Genomic DNA, 20,281 nt, shown 5'->3' on the forward strand with positions numbered 1-20,281 from the left:
TATCGAGTGTCTGTGACTCCACTCCCATGTAGTCACACAGGAGGCAGGAACAGGAGAATCCCTGGAAGATTGCAGGCAGACTAGCCTAGAGTGCATAGTAACAAAGCAAGAGAGCCTGTTTCAAACACAGTGGAAGGAGAGGATGGGTATCCAAGGTTGCCCCCTGACCTCCGCATGTGCCTGTACCCACACATGTGAACACATGCACAGAGAGAGAGAGAGAGATCCTAAAGCTGATGCAGCAATTGATCCATTTCCCCGGCCCTTGAGAATACTCTTAATGAGACTGCGAACGGCCTTCTGTGCTAAGGGGCAGATTGATTATACATTTGAACTGGGTGAGTCGTGTGGTGTGTGAGTTAGATTCAATGAAGTCTTTGTGAAACTGTAATTCTTTCCAATAGTGGTTCTTATCTTACTTTGGGATGGGCCACTCTGGGGTCTATGGGCTGGACAGATGGTGCGAAGAGCATTTGCTGTCCTCTACACCACCAGTTTCCAGTACCTACATCAGGTGCCTCTCAATTGCCTGTAACTCCAGCTCCAGGAGATCCAGCGCCCTCTTTTGGTCACTGATGGCACCTGCACTCACATGCATGTAACTCTACATAGATACACACATATAAATTTAAAAAGAAAAAATTCTGGGTCCTTTCTAGAAAAATCCACCCATGCAACAGAGTTGCATTTGATTTCAGAATATTTAAGGATGTACCAGAATCCATGTGACTTGGAACTAGAATTTCTGTCAGAAAATATCTAGGATATGAAAATGTCTTCATTAAACCCCACAAAGTATAAAGGGTTTCTTTTTTATATATAACATATTCTTTATTGGTTCTTTGGGGATTTCACATCACACACCCCAATCTTGCTCACCTCCCTGCCCCTCTATGTCCATCCTTCACTACTACAGTGTCCCTCCCAAAAGAGGACCCCCTCAAATTTTTTTTTGATTAATAAAAACAAAAACAAAACACAACACAACAAAAAATTCCTCCTTGCTACTCTGTCTTTCCTGTCTCTCTGACACCCCTTCATTCATCCTAGTGGCCCTGGGAGCAGCTCTGTGTCACACGCTGTCCCCTTCCGTCCAATCAAGCCCACCGGCAAATGTCCCTTGCAATGAGTCGTTTGTCTGATTCTAGGCCTCTGGCACACCATCATCACTGAACCCTCATCAAAACTCCTCTTGGACATCCTCCTGCTGCCCTGAGTCCTGGAGATCTTGTGGCTAATGTTCCACAAGACAGTCCCTTCACATGCTCCAGCAGGTTATAGATGGGGTGGATGTTAGGGTGGGCCAACCCAAGGCCCAGGATGTGGGTCTGAGTGGCAGCTGAGCTGGTCAGTCTGGGCTGCTGGGACTGCCCCCCTCAGGTAAGGTGTGGAGCCAGCTCTCCTAGGTCCAAGCCATCAGGGCCGATGGTTTGAGTTGAAGTCATCTCTCCTGTGAGTGGCAGAAACAGCTCTCCTGCTGCATTTCCAGTGAGGGGTGAGGCCAGCTATCCCAGGGCCAGTGGAGGGAAGGGCCGGCTCAGCATGGCCCTCAGATTTTATCACACATGGTTCCTATGACCCCTGTAGTAACACAGGCCATGGACATCAGCACAGACTCCAGCTGCAGCAGGACCACCAAGGGTTTCTTTATAAAGATGGAATAGGTCTGGGGAGATGACCAGTGGGTGAAGTATCCACTGTGCAATCCTGAGCCTCAAATCTCAGGACCCACAGAAAACAAGCCAGGCACAAGTCTGTGTCCCAAGGCTGGTGTTGGGAGAGGAGGCAAGAGGGTCCTTGGAGCTCATTGGCTTGCCAGCCCATCCAAATCAATAAGTTCCAGATTTAGAGAGAAACCCTGTCTCAAAAAATAACAAGGAGAGAGATTGAGGACAATACCCAACATTGACCCCTAGTCCCCGACACATGTTCACACATGCTACACACACATGAAGAGAGAGAGATAGAGAGAGAATGATCAGGATGAATTCATTCTTGTTATATGTGCACTGTGGGCACACACACACACACACACACACACACACACACACACACACCCCTACAGGGTTATCAGAAATCTGGTTAAACTCCAAAACATTAACAGTGACAGTTTCTGGTGGGTGAAATTGTACAAGTTTTATACTCTCCACAATTTGTTCTTTGTATTTTGTATAATTAATGTGCTTTGGTTTTATAATATAATACAAAATATAATGAACTTCAAAAATCCTATCCATGTAGGACAAGTCTGTTATTAATCACCCTTCTGGGTAAATTCTCTATTGTTTTAATCATTTTTATTTCTTCCAGGTGAACTTTAGAAACCTCCTGTGAAGTGATTCTCCTCCAACCCAATCCTTCGTATGTTATCTGGGGTTTAAATTATTAATTATCATCATTATTATTTGTGTGTGTGCATGCACGTGTGTGTGAGAGTGCATGTATGTGTGTGAGAGTGCATGTATGTGTATGAGTGCATGTGTGTGTGTGTATGAGTGAGTGTGTGTGTGAGTGTGTGTGTGTGTGTGTGTGTGAGTGTGTGTGTGTGTGTGTGTGAGTGTGTGTGTGTGTGTTTACTCTGGTAATCTAACTCAGATCACTAGGTTTGGTGGTGGCAGTACCGTTACCTGCTGAGCCATTCCCTGGCTCCTTATTTGGGATTTTGACCACTCCCTCTGAGGAGCATGAACAGCCCCAGAAGATGCAGTCCACCCCCAGGACCTTGCTTGGTCATTCTTCACTTATTCAAGTCTTCTTTGTGTCCAGCTATGAGGCTCCACTCGTATGTAATTCTGTCCACTCATGATTATTAATTTGGGCTGAATTGTGGCTTTATTCCAGCATCATCAGTTCTCATTAATTTTATTAATTTATTTCTGTCTCCATACTAAACTTTATTGGGTGTTTTATTCACTCTTCTATTTGATTTAATTTTTAGAATGGAACTATCATTGTTGCTTCCTGAGTATAACAGGAATAGGTGTTCATCATTTTGAAAATACAAACAACTCCAAAGAGTAGGAAGTGAGAGTTCCTCTGTAGTCCTACCTCAGGGGACATTCACTGTTTCTTATTAGTTCTAAGAATTTTTCAGTTAATTATCCAGGGTTTCCCAGATAGAAAAACCATGCAGTGGTTAGTTAATGTGTGACAAGGTAATGTTTCGAGGATATTAAACTAATGCATTTTCTTTAAAAAAGATAGAATTCTAATTATGAAATATTTCAAATGTATGAAAAACCATAGAAAATGGTGTAATACTTAATAGTTTCACTAGACTAGCAACTACCACATTGTGCCAGGATCAATTCCCCTCCCATCCGTTTGCTACCTCGCTCCTCTGAGGGCACCACACCCTGAAGGTCATCTGCCTTGAGGCTTACAGCAAAGCACAGTTTGGGCAATGTACACAAGCCTTCAGTATGCACATGGGGGCACGTGTGTGTGGGTCTGTGTGTGCATGCACATGGGGTCCAGAGGTCAGCCTTGGGTGTGTTCTTCAGCTGCCCACCTGTGGCTTTTTCATGTGTGTGTGTGTTTGTGTGTGTGGATATGTGTGCTGGTGCTTATCCGTCTGTGTGTGCGTGCGTTCAGAGGCTGGAGACTGAAGCCAGGGGTCTTCCTCCATTGCTTTCTGCCTTGTTCACTAAGCCAGGTCTCTCAAGTGAACTCAGAGCTTGCTGCCGCATCTGCTAGTCTGGCGAGGCAGCTTGGTCGGGGTGTCCACTCTCCACTTTCTGGGCTGCCACACCCACCTGGCACCTGCATGGGTTCTGGGCATCTGAATCCTGTGCGGCAGGCACTCCCCCACCGAACCGTCCTCAGCCCCACTGTGCTTTCTGAGGTAGGGTCTCTCACTGACCCGGAACTGCCAAGTCAGCTAAGCAGGCTGGCCAGGGAAGCCTAGGGATCCACCTGTCTTTACCTCCCTAGAACTGGGGCTACAAGTGTGTGCCACAACACCAAGCTTGTACATGCCAACTCTGAGGATCAAACTCAGATCCTCACAGCAAGCACTTTTGTGAATGAGCACAGTGTGGTCCTTCAGAAAACCTGATTCTAAGCACGTCTATGAAGCTGCACATAGATTCCACTCACAGGGTCACCTGATGCTGAGACTTTAAGTTGTGTGTTTTCCTACTTCCCCTCTGTACTAATCACATTTACACTATTACATCCGACTCATGATAACAATTCCTTCTTATGTTGTCTTGAGCACAGAGAAGAGAATTCATCTGGGGTAGACGTATGGCCATGGACAGTTAGATGATGTATACCTGCTACATAACGTGGTCATGTCATCAAAAAAACACTGCTGATGACCAATTTCTCAATATTTATTCACTACTCAAGTGTTTCTTAATTCCCTGTCTAGAGCCTCTCCCATTTTTCCATGTTCCTTCTTATTGATTTGTAAAAGATCATTATATATTGTGGACATTAATATTTTTAGTGCAAGTGAGTTTCTCTGAACCACAGTTTGTCTTTCACCTCTTTTAAAGGCACAGTTAATTGTGTGTAAATATTTGATTTTTATGTAAAGTATCGGCATTTGCTTTATGGTGAGCACTTCGACTGTCTTGCTTAGCCGACCTCCCACTCCAATCTCATAAACACAAGTGCCTGGTTTATTTCCAAAAGTTTCAAGATTTTGCCATTTATGCTCTGTCTTCAATCTGCCTTTATCCACACCCATCTTTTTGGACATCACAACAGAGATCTAATTTTATATTTTCCTCACATGAGTACCAGATAGTTCCACCATTGTTTACTCCCCTTTCAACTTTTTATTTGAGAAAATGTCAAACATACAAAGGGGCAGACTGTGGGACTCGCCAGCCTCTCACAGTCACGGCTCAGCTTCGGCAATTATCCAATTATGAACAATCTTGATTCATTTCTACCTCCAAACACTCCCTAAGTAGAATGATATCTTTACATATTTTGATTGACAGATGATAGTATCAAGTCTTCATGAATCTTGACATCATCTAATTTCCACCCATAAATATTTTGGCATGAGTCTTGAAAAGATCAGGACTCTTTTAAACCATAAGAACATCATTAGTCTTCAAAATAACAACAAGCCCTCTGATCAATAAAAACATTTCTGCACAGGTGAGATGGTTGAGCAGGTGAAGGTGATTGTTATGTAACCCTGGCAACCTGAGTTCAGGCTCGAGAACCCACATAAAGGTAGAGAGAAGCAACTCCACAAGGTTCCCCTCACTTCCATGAGCACACTGTCCTGTGCAAACCCACACACGCACCTGCGTGATAATAAACAAATAAATACATAACACTTGAAATTCTTTCAAAAATGACCATAATTTTATTTTTGCATTGTTTTCAATGCTGGGAATAGAACCCAGGGCCTCACGCGTGCTGGGCAAGCGCCCTGGGACCAGCACTACTTTTTGCAGTTTGTTTTCATTAGGATCCAAATAGCGACTGTGCGGTACCCGAGTCTATTTCAACACACAAGCACCTCTCTCCTCCGCCCCCCTTGAAATGTGTCTATTATAGAATTGGACTTCTTGTCTTACATAGACCCACACACACACATATCAAGGTTCCCCAATTGCTTCCCCTTAGCGTCCTTCAACATGTCAATTTGATGAGATTTGGGGTTGATGTGGGCCAGGATGATCCTCCCAGAAGCTGTGTGTTCCCATTGGTGAGTGTATCCTGTCAACCAATGCAGTCTGGGAACACCAAGCGTCATCACTGTCTAAATCCATTACTCCATTAAGGCTTAGAGACAGCAGCAACCCAGCACCCTCTCTCCATCCTCACCTTTACAGCATGTGACACAGTAGTCCGTCCCTCGGCCCTCATGTGTGACTGCTGGGTGGGAACATTGCCCCTCTCTTGTCTGTTCTTCTGTCCTTACTCTCCTGGCTCTGAAACAGCCATTTCACCTCTCTGGCTCATCAGATGTCTCCATATCTGGAAGGACATCGCTTCATCTGTAAGCTTGCACACACATTTAAAATGTTCTTCACTATAGTTGCATTTTCTTGAGCTAAGACTATCAGGTTCAAGGGAAATTCTCTTGGTGTTTTAAAATGGTCGTTCATTAACTTTGTATGCTTACCTAAAGAAAACGCTCAGTCCTAGACCTCAAGAGTTCATACGCTTGACTGTCTGCCGCTTTGCTTAGGTCTTTCATTTCCTTTACTAAGGTGTAACATCCTAGATTCTGTCACTGTGTTGTTTTTATAACTATCACATAGTCCATTTGTTGCTAGTGTCTAGGAACATGGAAACTTATATATGAGATTGTATTGACCAGGCTTGTTAGATTCCTTTAATCTCATAGTTTGTTAGATCTCCTTAAAACTTTCTTCAAATGTAGACAGTAGTATTTGGGGGTGGGTAATAAGGTAATTCTTCCACTTCCTGCTCATAGATTCTTCTTTTTATTGCAATTTTGTCTAATATAATTAAAAATAAGTGGTTATAGCAATCTTTAATTTTTTTACTTAGTAGAAGGATTTATCCAGTAAATAGCATGTGTAATGTAACTTCTTGAGAAATGTGACTGTAAAATAGGTCCCTCTATTCTCTTGATTCTAGTCTCTTGATTGTTTTTCAAAAGTCAGCATTCACTTTTATCACATACTTTCTTCCACAATTTATTAGGGATGATAATGTTTTCTATCTTTATAAAAATGACTGTATTTTTGATGATGACAGTGATGGTGGTGGTGGTGGTGGTGGTGGTGGTGGTGATGGTGGTGATGGTGAAGGTGATGATGGTGGTGGTGGTGATAATGATGGTGATGGTGAGGGTGATGATGGTGGTGGTAGTGATAATGGTGATAGTGGTGAGATGATGATGATTGTGGTGGTGATGATGGTGATGGTGATGATGGTGATGGTGATAATGGTGATGGTGATAATGGTGATGATGGTGATGGTGATAATGTTGATAGTGGTGAGATGATAATGATTGTGGTGGTGATGATGGTGATGGTGGTGGTGGTGATGATGGTGGTGGTGGTGGTGGTGATGATGGTGGTGGTGGTGATAGTATGGACTAACTCTCTGACATGTAAGTAAGACCCCAATTAAGTGCTGTCTTTACAGGTTGCCTTCATTATTGTGTCCCTTCAAAGCAACAAAATAGCTAAGACATTTGCAAAGAGCAACTTGCTTACCTATCTATCCTCTCTCTGTTTTGTTTTTGTTTTTGTGGTTTTTCGAGACAGAGTTTCTCTGTGTAGTTTTGTGCCTTTTCTGGAACTCACTCTGTAGACCAGGCTGGTCTCGAACTCACAGAGATCCACCTGACTCTGTCTCCCAAGTGCTGGGATTAAAGGCATGCGCCACTACCGCCCGGCCTCTCTTCGTTTTTTATAGAATTGATTTCTATTGTTTCTTTGATATTACCTTTTAAGTTTATTCTGTTTTTATTGAATTGGATACTTAGCTTGATTTTCTGTTTACTTCTTTCTCTTGCTATTGCTTCCCATAGGCTTTTGAGATACGGCGTTTTCACTTTAGCTTTATTTACAAATGACTAGGGTGTTTGGCAGTCTACGGATGATTGACATTTGGCTTTGCTGTATTGTTTCTGGAGCACATAACTGGTCTGGTTTCCTGCTTCATGGTTGATTTTTATAACCACTCATTAGTAAAAGGCTGATGATTCACTAACTTTGATAATAACATTCTTAGATCAAAAGATAGTTTTGGGTTGGTAATACAAGTTAGGACAGAAAGTGAACTGGATACAACATTTTGGAATCACCAAAATAGGATAAATAATGGAGTATATTCTCTGAATTTGTCAAATGTTCATGGACTGGACATTGTTAATGTAATTCTTGACTGTATATATTGTATATACTTATTGTACTTATTGTATATAGTTTTTCTTATATTAGTTATAACCTTCTTTTATTATTTTAGACAAAAAGGGGGAAATGTAGTGATATATTGTGTACCCTAATAAAATTTGCCTGAAGATCAGAGAACAGAACAAGCCACTAGATTAAACATAGATGCCAGGCAGTGGTAGCACACACACCTTTAGTCCCAGTACTGGGAAGGCAGAGATCCTTCTGGATTTCTGTGAGTTCAAAGCCACCTTGGATTAAATGAGATTGACTCAGTCTAGGAGAGAACCAGAGCCAGGCAGTGGTGGCCACACCTTTAATGCCAGCACTTGAGATCTCATGCCTTTAATCCCAGTATTTGGAAAGCACACATGCCATTAATCCCAGCACTAGGGAGGAAGTGATGGCTGGGTGGAGAAAGGTGTATAAGGTGTGCGGAGACAGGAACTGAAGACTTTTCTGCTGAAGCCTTTTCAGACTGAGGACTTTTCAGAGCTGAGACGTGGCAGTGGCTTGTCCTTTTGTCTTTCAGTATTTACCCCAATATTTGGCTCTAGGTTTTTTATTAAAAGACCTTTTAAATTTTGTGCAATATAGCCAGGCGGTGGTGGCACACACCTTTAATCCCAGCACTTGGGAGGCAGAACCAGGCAGATCTCTGTGAGTTCGAGGCCAGCCTGGTCTACAGAGTGAGATCCAGGAAAGGCACCAAAACTACACAGAGAAACCCTGTCTCAAAAAAAAAAAAAAATCCATGCAACACTTAGAAGCTGTAACTCCCCACCTGCTAATGATGCTACTTGGCTCTTCATTATCCCTCTGGTTTACATCCTGCCTGCTTGACACACAAAGGAGAGGGAACTTCACAAACCTCCCTCAGTGGCTTTGTTTTTCCCCATTTCTCCTTACAGTTCCAGTGAAGGTTGGCCTTACGTATTTGAGCTCGTCGGGGGTGCACACAAATTCGGGGTTCTCACGTCTTGTCAGCTGTGATTATCACTGAACACCATTCTATCTGTGTTCTTGCTTTTGCCTCCGAAGTCTGGTTTTCCAGATCCTAATACAGCGACACCCCAGCTTTTGGACTGAATTTCTCTAACTTGACACTTTTTTGTTTTGTTATCTTGGTTCTCAGTCTTTCTTGCCCCAGTCTGGGCATCTCTGTCTTTCCAGTGAGAGGTCTCGTCCACTCATAGATATTTTAGTGCCGAGTTTCACTGCTACTGTCTCCTTTGGGCTTCTTGTTTGCTATGACTTTGTTCTTTGCTCAAGTTCTTTTACTTTATTTCCCGTAATCTCTCTAGCCAATCAGGTTCGTTTATTTCTGTCTTTCTTCTTCTTTCCAGATGGCTCAAACTTTATTGTTGTTGTTTGTTTTGTTTTTCGAGACAGGGTTTCACTATGTAGCCCTGGCTGTCCTGAAACTCACTCTGTAGACCAGGCTGGCCTCGAACTCATAGAGATCTGCCTGCCTCTGGGACTAAAGGTGTGAGCTACCACCACCTGACTTTTTTTTTTTATTTAACTTTTATTTTTATCTTATGGATACAGATGTTTTACCGGTGCGTGTGTGTATCACATATGTGTAGTGGGTGTGGAGGCCAGAAAAGGGTGTCCTATCCCCTGAGACTGGAGTTACAGACAATTATGAGCCACAAGATGGCGTCTGGGAATCGAACTTGGGTCCTCTAGAAGAGCAGCCAGTGATCTTAATAGCTGAGCCATCTCCCCAGCCCCTTGAACTTTCAACAATTAATTCTCTGCTTTCAGAGGGCATGATTAAATTCATATGTTGCATGCTCGAGTAACAAAGTCTGAAGTTAATAAGCACACCCTGGTCCCCAGACGTTGAGGACTCTGAGAGCCACTCCCCCAGTGTTGTCCATCTCACTCTTGGAAAGAAATGTAATACAACATTTATTTTAAAACTTCTCCATATTAATTATGCATTTAATGTCTGGCCTCCTCATTCCAAGGCCACTGAATTCCAGTCTAGCCTACAGACCTAGTTAAAAACAAACACACACACAGAGTAAGGCTGGCATGGTGGCGCACACCATTAATCCCAGCACTTGGAAGGCAGGAACAGGAGGATCTCTGTGAGTTCCAGGCCAGCCCAGTCTACAGAGAGAGAAAACAAGCAAACAAACAAAGAAGTTATCCCTCTCAGGGCTGGAGAGTTGGCTTAATGGAGAAGAGCATGTACTGCTCTTGCAGAAGACCTGAGTTTGGTTCCCAGCACCTACATCCGGCGCCTCACATACACCAGGAACTTAGGGGTGTAATACACCATCTTCTGCCCTCACAGGCACCTGCACTCACATACACATAGCCACACAGACACACGCAAGCACACATAATTAAAAATAAAAATAAATCTTAAAAACATCCCTATTTGATTCTTAGTTCTGGGTATTTTCATTTATGTGGAGTGTGTACACACACATACAAGCACGTGTGTAAAAGACTGTAGCTTGAAAGCCTCACAGACTATTTTATGCAGTGTTTGAGGAGGACGCTGGGTGGGAGAAGAAAGAGCACCACATCGTCCAGCTTGCTTTATTATCTTTCTCTAGCCCTCCTGCCCGTTATAAACGTGGGAGCTTGGAGAAAGCAGCCTGTTTTGTTGTCGTTCACCACTGAAGCTATCCTACACACACTTCTGCTTCTCTCTCTCTTTTCTGGGTGTGACCATCTTTTCCTGATAATAGCTATGTAGCCAATGCACTCACTTCAACTATTGCAGTGTCTTGCATATGGGTCCGATGTGCTTTCCTGGACCATATTCTGTTTGATGGGCACTGAGGGCTTCCAGGTTTTGCTGGGATAGAAAATGCTGTACTCAACACCATACAGAGACAAAAAGGGTGGATGGGAACGCATGCCAGTGTTTCTTTCTCTGAGACAGAAGCAAGGGCGGGCAGCTGGCATGCTGCAGAGCGTGCGTTTGATCACCCTGCTCTTGTCCAAAGGCCCTCAGAGCAGGAGTGCCAGCTCATGCACATTTTTAGTTGCATTTTATATTTCTCTGTTCATGAATGAATCTACTGCTCCTGTCCTCTGGCTATGGATGCATTTGCTCTTGAAAACAATTGCTAATGAGGGCAGGAGAGACAGTTTAGTGGGCAAAGGTGCTTGCTGCCAAGCCTGATGACCTGAGTTCAATCCCTGGGACCCACATGGTGTCATACTCTAATCTGTGTGCGATGGCTGGGACATATATACACACAAAGAGAGGTACACACACACACACACACACACACACACACACATATACATGCACACACACACACAAATAATTTAGAAAAAAATTCTAGAGAGCAACAATTACCTCTGTTTATTTTACAATTAGTCCCCCAATGAAATGAATCAGCATCTTTAATCGGATTGCCAAGCACCCCATTTCCTTCTCTGTGGTTGCCTGCCCATAGTCTTTCCCCATCTTTCCCTCTCCCCTCTCTCTCTTCCCTGCCCCCCTTACCCCCTCTTCCTTGTTCTTTGGTGGCAAGCACCTTTACCTGCTGTTCCAACTCACTGGCTCTTCTTACAGATTTTTTTAATTTATTAATTTATTTTTATTTTATGTGCATTGGCATTTTGCCTGCACGTACGTCTGTGTGAGGGTGTCAGATCTCGGAGTCAGAGACAGCTGTGAGCTGCCATGTGGGTGCTGGGATTTGAACTCAGGACCTCTGGGAGAGCAGCCAGTGCTCTTAACCGCTGAGCCATCTCTCCAGCTCCACTGAGCTCTGTTCACAGGGCGGTTTCCTGGTCCCAACTCTTCAGCCCTTAAGTGGGTTGTCAATGCTCAGCACACTGTCATAGATGGGGGTCAAGTTCATTCAGCCTGGCACTGCAGCTTCATGCCCTCTGACCCCAGAGTGACCACAGTCTCCTTGACTTCTTCCCATACAGTTGCGCTGTTTCAAAAATTACTTTTATTGCATTTATTTAGTCTGTGTCCATGTGTGTCCCTGTGTGTTGTGTGTCCATGTGTGTTTGTATCCATGTGTGTCTGTGGATGTTTGTGTGTATGTGTTGTGTGTCCATGTATGTGCATCTGTGTCCATGTGTGTTCATGTGTGTGTATGTCCATGTCGAGACATGTGTGTCTGTATCCATGTGTGTCTGTGGATGTGTCTGTACGTGTTGTGTGCCCATGTATGTGCATCTGTGTCCATGTGTGTTCATGTGTGTGTGTGTCCATGTCGATACATGTGTGTGTGTGTACCTGTGCATGTGTGTATCGTGGCACACACGTGGAGGTCAGAGCACTACAACTAGCAGGAGTTGGTTCTCTCTTCTACCACATGATTTCCAGGATTTTTGCTTGAGACTTCTACCCATGGGAGGTGAGATGAGGCTGTAATTCCATTTTTCTTCCCGATCCAGACAGTCACCATGGCTGTCAGTCCAATAATGCTTCTTTCTTCAAACAGTTCACATCGTATCTTATTTAGGCCAGTAACTCAGTGGTCACGAATCTCTGAGTTCTACTTAGTTATGTTAACTTAGTTGTCGTTTGGGGCACTATTATCCCACCATTTAAAAATATCTCCTGAGCCAGCGAGATGGTTCGGTGGGTAAAGGCAGTTACCCAAAAAGCTTGAGGACCTGAGTTCATCTAAGATCCACATGATGGATGGAGAGAATCAACTCTACAAAATTGTCCTCTGACCTCCACACAGGTGCATGGCATGCCCACCATTCACGCACATACACAGTAATAAAGAATACGTTCTCTAATTTTATGAAATTGTAAATCTTAGAAGAACTACAGATGGGACCAGTGAGATGGAGACGGTAAAGAACTCACTGCCAGGACTGGGGCCCTGGGCTCAAGGCTGTCCCCTAACTCCACATGTCTCCATATGTCAACACATATATATGCTCATACCCACACAGAAAATAAATACACACAATGCAAATTTTAATTAAAAAGTTTATTCTATTATTTTATGTGTGTGGGTGTTTTGCCAACTTGCATGTCTGTGTACCGCATGTGTATGGTGCCCTTGAAGGCCAGAAAAGGGCATTGGATCCCCTGGAACTGGAGTGAAGGGTGGTGGTAAGCTACCATGTGCATGCTGGGAATTGAACCTAGGTCCCATGTTCTTAGCTGTTTATCCATCTCTCTAACCCCCCCCCAAAAAAAAACGTTAAAGAAGAAATTCAGATGGCTTCTTTTCCTCATTTCATCCATCCACGTACATTTGTTCCTATGTTAATTTTGGAACAACTAGTAAAATTCTATGAAAAACTCCACAAAGTTGTAAGAGATGTTACATTGCTTTTAAATATGTGGGGGTGAACTTGCCGCAGCTCCTGAACACTTTCATACCCTTCGCTTAAACTCCGTAATTGGATGTTGTGTTGGTTCAGTTTCTCACTGCTGCACCAAGTTACCTAAGCAATTTAAGAAGAGAAGGGTTTATGTTGGCTTGGAGCTGGAGAGTAAGAGCTGCCATGACTGAAAAAGCATGCAGCAGGCTTGTGAAGCCGCCTGCCACGTGTGTCTGCAGTCAGCAGGAGTGTGAAGCAGCCGGCCACATGTGTCTGCAGTCAGGAGAAGTGTGAAGCAGCCGGCCACATGTGTCTGCAGTCAGGAGGAGTGTGAAGCAGCTGACCACATGTGTCTGCAGTCAGGAGAAGTGTGAAGCAGCTGACCACATGTGTCTACAGTCAGGAGAAGTGTGAAGCAGCCAACCACATGTGTCTGCAGTCAGGAGAAGTGTGAAGCAGCCGGCCACATGTGTCTGCAGTCAGCAGGAGTGTGAAGCAGCTGACCACATGTGTCTGCATTCAGGAGAAGTGTGAAGCAGCCGGCCACATGTGTCTGCAGTCAGCAGGAGTGTGAAGCAGCCGGCCACATGTGTCTGCAGTCAGGAGGAGTGTGAAGCAGCTGACCACATGTGTCTGCAGTCAGGAGGAGTGTGAAGCAGCCAGCCACATGTGTCTGCAGTCAGCAGGAGTGTGAAGCAGCCGGCCACATGTGTCTGCAGTCAGCAGGAATGTGAAGCAGCCGACCACATGTGTCTGCTGTCAGCAGGAGTGTGAAGCAGCTGACCACATGTGTCTGCAGTCAGGAGGAGTGTGAAGCAGCCAGCCACATGTGTCTGCAGTCAGGAGGCAGAGAGCAATGGATGCTGGTGCTCAGCTCACTTTTTCCCTGGCATTCAGTCAAGGATCCCAGCCTCAACCTAATCTGGGTAAGTCTTCACAGACAGGCCCAGAGATTTGTTTCCATGGTGATTTTAAACCCCATCAAGTCATCAATCACGATGCTTTATTCCATTGCATTCAAATAAGATAGTGTATCTTTTGGATGGGAATAAACATGGTCCCAGATGCTCACACAGTGGAGCTGAGGCAGAACCATTCTACCCTCCTATGGCTTAAACTTTCTGACTTTAAAAGGGAGAAAAATGGCTCATGTGAGTTAGAAAAAGGATTAACGTTCTTAAGTGCTAAAGGGAACAGGTTAAAACGGTGTGTTCCATGCAGGCTACAGCACGTGAAACACCTAGTAAACAACACTATTAATGAAATTACTCATCTCTTCCATGGTTTTATTTCTCTTTTGCCTACTTGATTTGACAAAGACTAAACAATGTAATAATGTTAAGGTATCTCATTAAGACAGTGATTTTGCCAGATTCATCTTGGTATTTCTAATAGCTTTTGGTTATATATTGCTTTTTTAAAGATACCATTTATTAGATTTTTTAATATAGAAAATGTTAAAGAATAATCCTACCATCAGCATAATCCTAACAATCCCTCAAATGGAGGGGGAGGGGAGGGAGGGATGGAGGCAGGGAGGAAAAGAGGAAGGGAAACAGAATGAATTCATTGTACATATAAACAAAAAACCAAGCCCTGGGCTCTCTGCTGTACTATCTGCAATGGTTTGGACCTGGAGAGCCCTCCAAGTTCTGTATGTTTGTCACAGACTGTGAGAAACAAAATAATAATAATAATAATAATAATAATAATAATAACAACAACAACAACAGCAGCAGCAGCAGCAGCAGCAGCAGCAGCAGCTCATTTGAAAATGCCTTCAGTCAGCTTTGGTCCAACTACAGATGAATGGACACACAGGCCTCTGCTCCCCGCTGAGACCACACAGTCATGCTCACCTGTAGATGTGGCAGAGGCCTGGGCCTGATCAACTTTAAAGTCAATAGGATTAAAAGGTAGAGAGGAAACCACCCCGCATGCTCTTTGTTGAGAAACAGACTGACAGTGGCAGAGGGAAGACCTGGGAACCTGTCAGACTGACCCCGCCTCTCCTGACGGCACTGCCAGAGAGGGGAGGTGGGAAGGACCCACACAAAAACTGCTCCTTCTGCTCTTGGGTACAACCAGCCACCGTTCTGGGCTTTTTTTCTTCCCCACCCCCACATCACCAGTGCTAAAGCTCAAAGCCAGAGTCTCCTGCACATCAGGCAAGTGTTCTACCACTGAGCCATACCACCAGCTTGAAGCATTAAACTTCTACCAAAGAATGCACATGTTGTTTAGAAGTCAAACGGCCAATGTCGACGACAGAAGGCATCTCCCCTGCCACACTCCCAATGTCTGTCCCATGAGAACTGTGGTGTGATGAGTGCCCTCCACAGGTCTTGATCCTCAGGGTGGAAGGTAAGTGGGCCTTCATGGGGTAGGACCTCAGTTTTTGTGGGCATGCCCTTGAGAGGGGTTGTGGCAATGCTCACAGATCCTTCTCTTTCTCCTCCCTTGTGCCTGCTGTGGGTGGATTTTCACACACACACCACAGGATTTACACACACACACCACAGGATTTACACACACACCACAGGATTTACACACACACACACCACAGGATTTACACACACACACCACAGGATTTACACACACACACCACAGGATTTACACACACACACCACAGGATTTACACACACACACCACAGGATTTACACACACACACCACAGGATTTACACACACACACCACAGGATCCAACCCTCCAGCCCCAAAGGGAAGTAGATTTGTTTGAGCTTAAGCTTGAACCATCAGAACCATGTGTTAAATAAATGTGTTAGCTCAGGTATTTCATTATAGTGATGGAAAGCTAACAAATACAGCCAATTTCAACTTTTCATGTCTCTTCTTCCATTTATTTTCATATTTCAGAATAGCTGTTTACACTGCCAGCTCCATATTGTAGCAAGAAGTATCTCTCCAGTGCCTTTCTAGTGAGGCAGATGAGAATCCAGCTCTCCAACCACACACATCCCTCCTCCCTCTTAACAACAGCTCTTTCATGATTTTTGTTAATTGAATATTCAATATTTACGTAGATAAGGCTGTAAAAATATTGGCTATAGCTGAGCCATGAAGTGTACTATGAGTGTATATATATAGTTTTGAGACAGGGTTTCTCTGTGTAACAGCTCTGACTGTCCTGGAACTCGCTTGTAGACCAGGCCAACCTTGAACTCACAGAGCTCCTCCTGCCTCTGCCTCCCCAGTACTGGAATTAAAGGCGTGCGCCACCACGCCAGGCATGAGTGTATTCTTTTCTTCACAGCTTTTGTTTTTTTCATAGTTAATCATTGCTTGCTCTTTCTATTCCCGTTTTTCCCTTTGCTTTTCCATTGAATCTTATTTTCTAGATCCGATTCTTCACTTTTTCTTCCTGGTTTCCCCCTCACTTACCTATAGGCTGTTTCTAGCAGCGTATTCAAAGGAAAACATAGAACTCTGTTACATTTTTTTGAATTTGTGTGTGCGTATATGCATGCTCCATTTGTGCAGATGCCCACAGAAGCCAGAGAGGGCATTTGATGCCCTGGAGCTGGCGTGACCGGTGACATGACCTCCCGACCTCCTGGCATGCACCGTCTGCAAGAGCAGTACACATTGCTAAGCCCAAGCCACTCCCCAGCCCTCCAAGTCTATTTGAAAACTGCATGGCTTAAAATGTGCTTATTCTCGCTCAGTCAGTGAAGAGGGCAGACTCAAAATTCTGGGCTGGCAACCACTTTCCCTCAGGAATTTTTCTCATTCCTTCGCGTCTTCCAGCCCCTTGTCTTGTCAGTCTATGGTAGACTGTAGCTCCCAGTCACTCAGCGGCAGCAGCATTTACCTCTGTAGAAGTCTTGAGGCTATTCTCCTGATTGCTGGTACTCTGGAGTTGTGAAATTTCACAATGACATGCCGAGGTGTGGGTCTGCTTTCAGTAGACCAGTATTTTCATTCTCACTCAAGAAATTCAAGTTGTTCTCAATGTGGGGAAATTTTCTTGCATCGTTTATTTGAGGACGCCTTCCCTGTTCATTCTGTCTTTCCTACAGCATCCATTGCCGTCACCAATTCTCTCCTGTTTTCTTTGTTTTTGTTTTTGAGACAAGGTCTTACTCTAGCCCAAGCTGTCCTGGAACTCATAGCAATCCTCCTGTCTCAGTCTCCCTGAGCCACCGCACTCAACCCTTCCAGGTTCTTTTTGCCTTTCAACCCCTCTGTGTTCTCTAGACATCTCCTTCTAATTCTGTCACTTTAACCTTATTTTACGTCACCTTGCTTTGTCTCATCTTCTCAGGATGTTAGTAAAGGGTGCTTGTGTGAGCCTCATGACTTTTCCCTCCTAGTTGCCTTTTTCGATTTACTTCAATGTTTGATCTCCGTCTTTCTCCTAGAATTTCTCACACATGGCTCTCAGTGCCATGCTGCTGTTCATATTCAAGGGTGTGGCATGATGCCATGGATACAGGATGCTCTGGGTGCACCCACAAGGAATCAGCAAGAGAGCCCTGTCACCAGAGGGTATCATGATCATCCCCTCAAGTGGCTTTTTCAGAACACAGTTCCCTGCACACTGGCTTGGGGTAAGAAGGGATGTGGGCGCTGCACTCAGTCTAGGAGCCAGTGCTGTGAGCCGTGTGGGGGAGAAGGACAAGCCTTTCACACTGTAGCTCTTACAGCATTATCTCCCAGGGTCAGTCCGGGTCTCTCCCTTTCCCCAGAGTCCCAAGTCCAGAGGCTCTGCCAGCCCCCCTCAGAGGCATTGCCTTGGTAGAAAGTGTGGATGGCGCCTGGTTGTGGAAAGATGTCCCCTGTCTCCCCTGTCAGTCTCTCCACCCCTGTGACCATGCCCAGCCAGCTGCATGGGGCTGGCTATGTTCCCTGCACAGGCTGAGGACCCAGCTTTGTCTGTCCTGCCAGCCAGGTGCCATCATGCACCTGCTTCCAGCGTCGGGTTCACATCTGGTCCACTGGGCCTTCCTCCTGTTCTTTTATCCGGGGACTTACGCATTTTAAGTCCATCTGGGTGACATGTCACAAGTGAGAAGAGACACCTTCAACCAGCTGCTTGCCTAAGGTTCGGCATTTCCCTTTGCTTTTGTCACCTGAGCCATAGCTGTGTCTGTCTGTCTGTCATCTATCTATCTATCATCTATCTATCTATCTATCTATCTATCTATCTATCTATCTATCTATCTATCTATCTATCTATCATCTATCTATCTATCTATCTATCTACCTACCTATCTCCCTCTCTCTTTGTCTCTATCTCTGTTTCTCTGTCTCTGTCTCTGTCTCTGTCTCTGTCTCTCTCTGTCTCTATGCTTTCCCACACACCATTGTTATCCTCTGGCCTGCACTTGACCTGGCTAACTTATCAGATTGCTCAAATACACACACACACACACACACACACACACACACACACACACACACACACACTCCCACCAAAAGACTTCCCTAGCCCTGAGCCTCCTCCCATCTATTGGAAGCTTCTGCCATGACCTTTGCAAAAGGAAACTGTCACTTCTGGGCCTGCCATGACACCTCCCTCCCTCTTAGACTCAAGGAGAGGAAAGAAAAGAACCCTTCTATCGGAAGCCCACTAGGCCTGGCCACAGCTTCACCCACCCACTCTCTGGTCACATGGCTCTTGCCCCAGCAGTTGAGCTGGTGCTGGGGTCCCTGCCAGCTGCCAGCCAGTTCAGCTGAAACAAGGCTTCCCTGTGTCTCCCCAGCCTCCGGCTCCTGGGATTTCTGAGGCTCCGTGTCTTTGTGTCCCTGCCACATTCAAGCTGTCTTCAGTGCGGCTTGTGGCCGTCCCTTCCCTCCCATTCTTCATATTCTCCACCCCTCTGTGTGTGTTTCTCTGTCCCTGTTTCTCTGTCTGTTTCTCCCTCCCTCCCTCCCTCCCTCCCTCCCTCCCTCCCTCCCTCCCTCTCTTCCCCTCTTCCTCCCTCCCAATCCACCCACTTCATTTTCTCTTTGTCTTTCTCAACATTTTGTCCTCACGCAGTCTGGCTCTGGCCCTAAGCATCAGCTTCTCTCGCTAGCACCCACACCTCCCAGAGCCCCTGCCTCCTTCCACAGGCTGCCTTAGGGTGAGCGCTGACGATGCCTTCCTGCAGAGGAGGCCCAGGTGTGGTGTGGCCCTGTGGCCGGCCGGACCGCCTGCTGTCTAACACTCTGGTAAGGTTACTATTTATCTAGTGCAACCAAAGTTGGCACACACATCTGGCGCCTGGTACTTAGTGCAATTATTTATGATTTCCACCAAGATTTAAAAGCTCATCGCCGGCCTTGTAATGCAGTAACTGATTGTGCTGCTAATGTAATTAAGAAAAGATTATGATGTCCACGTGGCATACCAGATGGTGGCATTCATAGCAATCGGCGTGCACAACTGGCAGAGAACTGCACAAGGGCAGCGGAGAGGCAGCTGGAGACCTGCATCTTCCTCGTCACGCAGAGAGGAGAGGGTGGCAGGTATGGACAGCAGAGAGGCAGCATCTTCCTCGTCATGCAGGGCAGATATGGACAGCGGAGGGGGGTGGGGAGTGGAGGAGTCCGATTTGCACCAGTCTCCTGCCGTGAGGGTGGTGTGTCACTGTTCCCACCAGAATAGCACACTGAAAGTTTTGCTCAGACACAAGCAAGGGCACACGTGGACAGGTACACATGGATCACCATAAACAAGGGACCCTTTTCTTCACTTATGTAAAAACTTTTGATGGTATGTCTGGTTGTGTTGAACCCTTATTACATCAATAAAGAAAATCACCATGGCCCTCTCCCCGGGGGAACCCAGTAGATGAGTTATGATCAAATACTCACAGGAGTAAATGTAAAATCAGTGGTAAGCGATATTACAAATGGAAAGTGGGTTAGTGTGGTGTGCTTCCCTGGGGCAATTAGCCAGGTCACAGGAGGCATCTCTGAGGAAGTGACCCTGGAGATGAAATATAAGAACCTAGAAAGTCAGGGAGTCTCAGCAGAGGGGATACATGCAAAGGCCTGGGGTTGGAAAGTGCACACCAAACACAGGAGTCTAACAGGACCAAGAATGGAGGAGAAGAATTTGAAGAAGAGGAATAAAACTTGAACAGCAAGATTTTTTAAAGTACTATAATAATGAGAGTGGTTTGGTCACAAGGACAAACTACCCAG

This window comes from Peromyscus maniculatus, chromosome 4 (assembly GCF_049852395.1).
Source record: "Peromyscus maniculatus bairdii isolate BWxNUB_F1_BW_parent chromosome 4, HU_Pman_BW_mat_3.1, whole genome shotgun sequence".
Taxonomy (NCBI): Eukaryota; Metazoa; Chordata; class Mammalia; order Rodentia; family Cricetidae; genus Peromyscus; species Peromyscus maniculatus.